The sequence below is a fragment of the Rhinopithecus bieti genome, unplaced genomic scaffold (assembly GCF_001698545.2).
Source record: "Rhinopithecus bieti isolate Rb0 unplaced genomic scaffold, ASM169854v2 scaffold_12226, whole genome shotgun sequence".
NCBI lineage: Eukaryota > Metazoa > Chordata > Mammalia > Primates > Cercopithecidae > Rhinopithecus > Rhinopithecus bieti.
Genome location: NW_016807088.1, coordinates 43,768 through 51,313, shown reverse-complemented (window position 1 = coordinate 51,313; position 7,546 = coordinate 43,768). Strand labels below are relative to the sequence as shown.

Below are 7,546 nucleotides of genomic sequence, written 5' to 3'. Positions count from 1 at the left end.
CATGTCAAATGCATCAACACTTTTACTTCAGTGGGGATGAAATTTCAAAGAAGCCACACAAAACCTTCCTTGCACAATCACATGATCAAAATTCTCTTTAATCTCAGCCACAATAGACTGCTCCTTGACCTATGATCATGACCAAAAATACCAGCTGTTTAACTGCTTTCTTTTCTTCCTCAGACACATAGGATGACTGAAGACATTGACTAGAAGTTGAGAAGATTTACAATGATTACAACCCTTTTGAGCAAACCCTTCAGCATTTTGCATAAAATGATTTCAAGTTTGTCTTTTTTATGGGCTATACTCTTATCCCGACATCATCCAATATTTTCAGGAATATCTTAAAGTCCTGCTTTTCATGTTGTTTCTAAATTAGTTTGCTAACCCTAGGAAATAATAACTTGGATTTTCAAGTGAAGATGTTCTCACTCAGATTCTTCTTTACCTTTTCTCTCCATCCTTTTCTCCTTGCTTAACTCAACTTGTCCTCCCCAACAGTAAAGCAAAGAACGACGTTCTGTGTCTAGTGCTGCAAGAGAGAGAGGTTTCAGAACCATCAGTTTTCATTATGAGAAGTCAGAGCAAAAGCCTGCATCTATGAACTAGGAATTTTTGATCTTTTCTATGACTTGGCTTCAGACTCTTTTTGCCAGTGGTGGAGATAAATTCAAACTGATTTATCTTCATGCTGTTTCCGTGATGCAATTTGTACTGTCATGTCATTAAGAGTGGACACTGGAGAGAGAAAATTCTGACCATTAGCAATATCACCTTGAGGAATGTTTTGTAACATTTTGGTGGCTCAGTTTTCTCATCTGTAGAATGAGGCTAAAAATGGGAACTAATTTTTAATGGTCTTAGGCTGGTTATGTAAACTCAGTGCTCACATTTTGAAAGAGTGCAATAAATGGCAATTTTTGTTATGGTTAAACCATGTTTGAGATATTGCCACACATTTTCAGGAATGGTCATCAGTGTTAGGGGAGTAGGCTCACCATTAATGAATTGTTTAACATTGGCACCTGGTAGAGTGTCAAATATCTAATAATTGCTCAGAAAATGATAGCTTAATATAAGGAAAAATATCTCAGGGATCAAAACTACAAGTCTGGGATCTGAATTATTTAAGATATTAATTTAGTTACAGTAATAGAGATGCAAACTATCAGTGACATAAACAAGATATTATTTCTCTGTCACATAAAGATCCGTAGAGACTATCTGGGATAGTGAAGTGTTCCACAGTCATCAAGGACTCAGGCTGACTCTGTCTTGCTTTTGTCTTGCAGCTTCCACTCATGGTCCTTGAGGACTGCTTTAGTTATTGCCATCACACCTGCATTTCAGCAAGCAGGATGAGGGGAATAGGAGAAGAATGTTCTATCTCCCTTTAAGGGTACAGGCTTAAAGTTACACAATTTACCTTTCCTTACAACCCACTCATACTGCCAATCTCATCTACAAAGTAGGTTGGAAAATGTACCCTTTAGCTGGGCAGCTTCCATTCTATAAGAAAATCAGAATCTACTGTATATATGGATGGCTGGGAAAGTAACATGTCATTTTTCCTGAGAGGCCTAAGTCTCCACATTGAGCTGCACAGAGCTGTTATGTTCAGGAGCAGCTTTGGTATATAAGAAACAAGAATTTACCAGTGCTCAGCCCTTGCTCTCAAGGAAGAGATCCTAATTTATCTATTTCAGTTAATGGTATGATTTACCTTCCAATCGCCCAGATTGACTTCCCTGGGCTCTTCCATCTCCCTCAACAACAACAACAAAATTCCAATAAGTTTCTTTGTCTCCTCTAATGCCTCTTCCATACATCTCTTCTTTTCCGCTCATACTACCCCCCTAATTTAGGCCTAATTACATACCACTCAGACAATTGCAATTACATCCAAATTGGTCTCCCTTTCCCCTGTTTCTCCACTTTCTAATTCACTCTGCAATACAACTACCAAATTAATCTTCCCTGAATACAGCTCTGATAATCTCTGCCCTGCTTAGAACCCCTGAATGTCTCCCCACTGCCTATTTCACAAAAGCCGAGGGCCTCTCTCAAGGCTTTCCACATTCTGGCTAGCGCTTACCTTTCTAGCTTGATTTATTCCTCTTCCACAGATCTCATGTTTCACAAATTGTTCCATATTTTCTTATGTCCACTCTTCTGCAAAGAACATTTTGCTCCTCATGGAATGCCTTATCTGCTTTCTGTGGATTAAAACCATTTCCATTCTTTAGAGCTTAGTACCAGTGTTACCACTGGAGACCATTTCCTATAGGGAAGGGATAGTCACCTCCCATGAACTCACTTTGGAGCTTATTTTAACTCTTGATTGTGGAATGCCTCATATGAACTTTTAATAAAACAAATCATATGCATACAGCTCAATAGGTTTTCAAAAGGTGAATATGCCCAGGTAGCTAGCACACAAATGGAGTAAGAGAGTTCTAGCGGGCCGTAGGATGCCCCTTATGCCTCTGTCTGTTTGTGACTTCTCTAGGCCCACACTGAAATTAACCAGCATCTTGACTTCCAAAGCTACCAATCAGTTTTTACCCTGCATAAATCAAATCACACAGTCATTATTCTTTTCTGCCTATTGTCTTTCTGAGTCAAGCTTATGTTCGTAAGATTCACCTACATTGTTACATAGAGTTGTAAATAATTTACTCTGCTATATAATATTCCATTTGGGTGAAAATTCCATAATTTATTTCATTCCACTGTTGATGGGTATTTGGATAGTATCCCATTTGGAGCTATTACAAATAGTGCTGCTATCAGCATTCTGCTTTGTGTGTTTTGGTGAACATAGGAATGTATTTCCTAGGATAGAAAATACAAGGTCATGGGTATGTTCTAATTTAGTTGGTAATGGAAAAATAGTTTTCTAAGGTGGTTTTACCAATCAACACTCCTATCAGCAGTAAAAAGAGTTTCAGTTGTTCCCACTCTTAGTATTTTCTGAATTCTTAATGTTAGCCATTCTAAAGTGGGCATTTAGTGGTATCACATTGTAGTTTGAATTTGCAATTGTCTGGTGGCTGACAAGTTGACTATCTGTTCTCTTTCGTAAAGAGTCTATTCACATATTTTGCCCATTTTTCTATTGAGATTTCTGTCTTTTTTTTAAAAAAAATTCAGTTATAGGAATTCTTTATATGTTCTCAGTATGAATCCTTTGTTGCTTATATGCTTTGTCAAGTCTTACGTACATTGCAAAGTCATTTAATCTCAAGAAGTGCAGAAATAAATAAATAAGTGTGTATACATGTCTCTGTGTGTGTGTGTGTGTATGTGTGTGTGTGTGTGTGTGTCCCATTCTATTTGAAGTGTCTGGCATAGAGCTCAACATGTAGTAGGTCCTCAATAAACAATTGGAAAATGAATGAATAATTCAATGACTATCTTATAAGATATTATTAAAGCAAGGATCCTCCTCATCCAGAGTTATGTTCATAGTATTTCTTTCATTAATCTCTGTCAAATAAATGACTGAATAGCTTCCAGTAACCAGAAACACACCATTGTGTGTGAAGTTCTCTGAGGGAGAGCTCTCATGGTAGTGACCCAGTGAAGACCCAGTAAGCTGCTTCCATCCTGCTGCTGGTGTGAAGTCTTCTGAAATACCTTGATTACACTTGAAAAAAAAATGCAGGGGTTTTTCAGCTCATGGATAACTCCAAAAGTAGGATTTTAAAAATGCAAAGTGCCCATATGCTCAGCTCGTACTGAGAAATGGTCTCAAGAGTAATTAAAAACAGTTACAAAAGCAATGGAGTTGTAACAATTGAAATATCACACACATATGTGTGCACCGAATCAGAAAACCCCATAATACTCAGTCACTGAATATTTCTGCGACTGTGGGGTTTGTGATACAGAGCGAACATCCTTATTCAATGCTTACGTCTGAGAGCTCAATCACACCTCAGAGATTTCACCAGTTTTTCTAGTGCTCGCTTCTGTTTTTAAGCTGTGTGCTTTGCTTCAGCTGAAAGGCTTTAGGCTAGTGATTTTGGCTTTATGTGTTTTACATTGCTAGTTCTCAACAACCCAATAATAATAATGAGATCAGTATATTTGTGTCGCAGCATGTCTCTTATGCAGGTGTGTAAGTGATTAAAGGTTTTCTTTCTTTTTTTTTTTTTACTTTTTCACTATTGCATTTAAAATATAAATGTATAATGTATACGCTGATTTCTGAATCAGATGAATTTAATTTTTGCACTCCATTCTGCAAGTGATCAGCTAAATAGGACTTGGAAGATAGAGGCCACAGAACAGGGGTAAAGATCTGACAAGAAAAATATTAGAGTGGTCTTGCAGAGCTAGGAGCTAGGTATTATAGTGAAAAATCATAAACCTATGTGCTAGAACAGAAGTTGACAAATTTCTTTTTTCTGGAGGGTGTCAAAGAGATAATATTTTTTACTTTGCAGGTCATACAGTTTTTGTTGCACCTACTCAATTCTACTGGTGTGTGTATGAAAGCAACCAAAGACAATACATAAACTGACAAGTCTGTCTGTGTTCCAATAAAATTTTATTTACAAACTAGGTACTCAATCAGATTTGGCCTTTGGGCTGTAGTTTGCTGATTAGATTTGGCCTTTGGGCTGTAGTTTGCTGATTCCTGATCTAGAAGATTTAGATTCCAGCTTTACTACCTGATATAGTTTGGATATTTGTCTCCTCCTGATCTCATGTCAAAATTTGATGCCCAATGTTGGAGGTGGAGCCTATTGGGAAGGGCTTGAGTCATGGGGGTGGGTCCCTCATAAACAGCTTGATGCCAGTTTTGAAGTAATGAATGAGTTATTGCTCTATTAGTTGCTTAGAGAACTGACTGCTAAAAAGAGCTTGGCACCTCCCTCCTACCTCTCTCTCTTCTTTCCACTCTTGCTATCTGATGCTGGCTCTCCTTCACCTTCTGCCATGAGTGGAAACTTCCTGAAACCCTCTCAAAAAGCAAATGCTGGTGCTGTGTTTCTTGTACAGCCTGCAGAACTGTGGGCCAAATACACCTCTTTTCTATATAAATTACATGGCTTCAAGTATTCCCTTACAGAAACACAAATGGATTAAGACGCTAGCAATTGGTTTATGATCTTCACTTCTCTATACTTTTATCTGTAAAAAGGGTCTGATGATACCTGTGCTACCTGTTCACAAATAGTAAGAATGGCGTGAGATACTGTGAAAGGCTTTTATAAACTCATACACTCTACGGCGCTGTGCAAATGGTAGATACTAAAAGCAGACAATTTTAGTTTGAGAAGGAGACATATTATTAATGTTTCCAATGCTTTTGTTTTTGAAATAATAAAGCCAAGATTCAAAGAGCTTAAGCTATATGCCAAAGTATCACAGTTAGTTGACAGCAGATTCAGAGTTAAAATATCATTGTAATGGGTAGGAACAATAATTATAGAAGACATTGGCTTATATAGTTACCCTTCTAAATAATATGTCCTCCCATCCCTTCATTTGTAGCATAATAGTAAGTACCACTTATTTCCTCTCCTACCCAGAAGACACTCTTGAGAAGCACTAAGCCTAGTTTTCTCTCCAGGGAAGAGTATTTCCCCAGAGGTACCTGAATTTAAAGATGTGATGTGGATCTGACAGTGCCTTTGTCTGTGATGTCTCCACTTTGCTCTCAGACCAGACAGAGGTATAAGAGGATTACTCAAGCAGATGATTGGCCCTTTGCTCCTGGATCTTCTTGGCCATCTATAATTCAACATTTAACAATTTGAAGGTAGGAGCAATAATATCTATGGGAAATAGCGCTCAGGATTCATATACTCTCCAAATTCCGAATTATTAAAACTGTTGGGCGACAGTTGGCCTTTGAGGTATTCTAGATGACACCTGCTCTAGTCATTGTAGAGCAAGCTTCAGTCTTGTATAACTACTACTGCAATCAACTAGATTATATACCCGCTCCCCCGAACCTCTTCTCCAGACTTCAGGGTAAGGGACGGGCTGCCCCTTTTCTATAATCACATACCCACCTGTGAACAAACTAGGGAAATTCAGTTCATTTCTAAGATGATATCATACTAAAGGAAGCACTGAGATTTAGGCAACATGTTCTAGGTTGAGGGTAGGGTTCCCGACAGGTGGGAATAACAAACCACAGTCTAGTCTTGGCTCTGCTCTCAAACAAATGTTGGAACTTATGCCTGTCTTTTTCTATTTATGGACCTCAGCTTACCCAATTATGCAACAAAATGATTAGGCTAGATTATATATAAGGTCTTCCCCCAACAAGTTTTGTTCTTCTTCAACTCTGTGAATTGGTTCTGTTGTTGATACTACTCTTGATTTATTTATAAACTGTTTTTATTGAGAACTGACTATATCTATAGAAACTTTTCCAAAAAGCCTAAGTCACTGATATTATTGAAATGTCTAAAATCCTTTTGGGTAGACAAAGCAGGATATGATGAATCTGCAATGGGTGGCAATAAAAAAAAAAAGTGATAAGCCAGAAATCATCATAGCCTGGAATAATTAGGAAATGTTTCTTGGTAAATGTTAAGTTTTATCCAATGTATAAATTGATAGCATTAAGTGACAACCATGCAGCAGAACTTGTAAAGATTGGTAGAATTTGGATATGCGGAGAAAAAGGCATGATTCAAAGGTAAACACTATCAGATTTTTTATCTGGGAATGGTCTCATTAGAAGAGAGTACTTATGGAGGAAAATTAGAAGGTAATTTTGGAGAAATAATTTGATATGTAAAAAAGGATATCCTTGAGTACTCAAATAAGCAACTTAAGCTTATTTTCCTTAGAGGCAGTGACAGTATAAATATTTCTGGGCAGTTGAATTAATGATATAGGCCATCTTTTAAGATTATTTGAGAGCAGCATATTGAATAGATTAGAAAGAAGAAAATTACATAAAGCAGTAGTATTTGGGCAGCAATGGCAACAATGCAGGTATGAAGTAATGAGATGCTGACAGTGGTAAGAATAAGCAGATGTAAGAAATATTACTGATGAAGAAGTCACAGGACTTGGCTGTCTTTTGGGTCTGGAACTTATGTCAAGGGTTTATTTCAGGGTTTTGGGATGACAATAACTCGATTGCCTTGTATCTGTAATTATATTATTATTTTTGTATGGATAAACTGTGAACATTGTGTTACATTGGATGTATGGATAAATTGTGAACATAGGTGTGAACATTATGTGACAATGCATTTATTTAACCATAGACATTGGCACATAATACCACCCAGAAGAGGACTCAAGCAGGATTTATTTCTCTATAAAGATGTAAGGACTATATTGATTTATAATTTGTAATGCGCTAAACCACATTTATTTTTCAGGTTATTAATTTTGAGGTTATTTTTTCCTTCATCTTTACCAATATCCCACTAATATATTGAGACTCTCATTCATGATGAGGTAACTTGGTCAATATCATTGGTTCTGTTATTTTTTTAAGACACAATCTTCAATTTATTTATTCTTTTGACAATTCAATGTGTTTTTTAAATATTTACAGAGT

The 7,546-nt window shown here is 37.0% G+C and overlaps 1 long non-coding RNA gene across 1 annotated transcript; it reads right to left on the bottom strand.

The window, feature by feature from the left end:
- Nucleotides 1-451: 451 nt before the first annotated feature.
- Nucleotides 452-5,735, bottom strand: LOC108534655 (uncharacterized). Its single transcript, XR_001887012.1, has 3 exons — nt 5,612-5,735; nt 2,099-2,219; nt 452-535 (listed from the first exon to the last, which is right to left on the bottom strand). It is a non-coding gene; the product is annotated as an uncharacterized LOC108534655 (long non-coding RNA).
- Between the last annotated feature and the right edge of the window lie 1,811 nt (nt 5,736-7,546).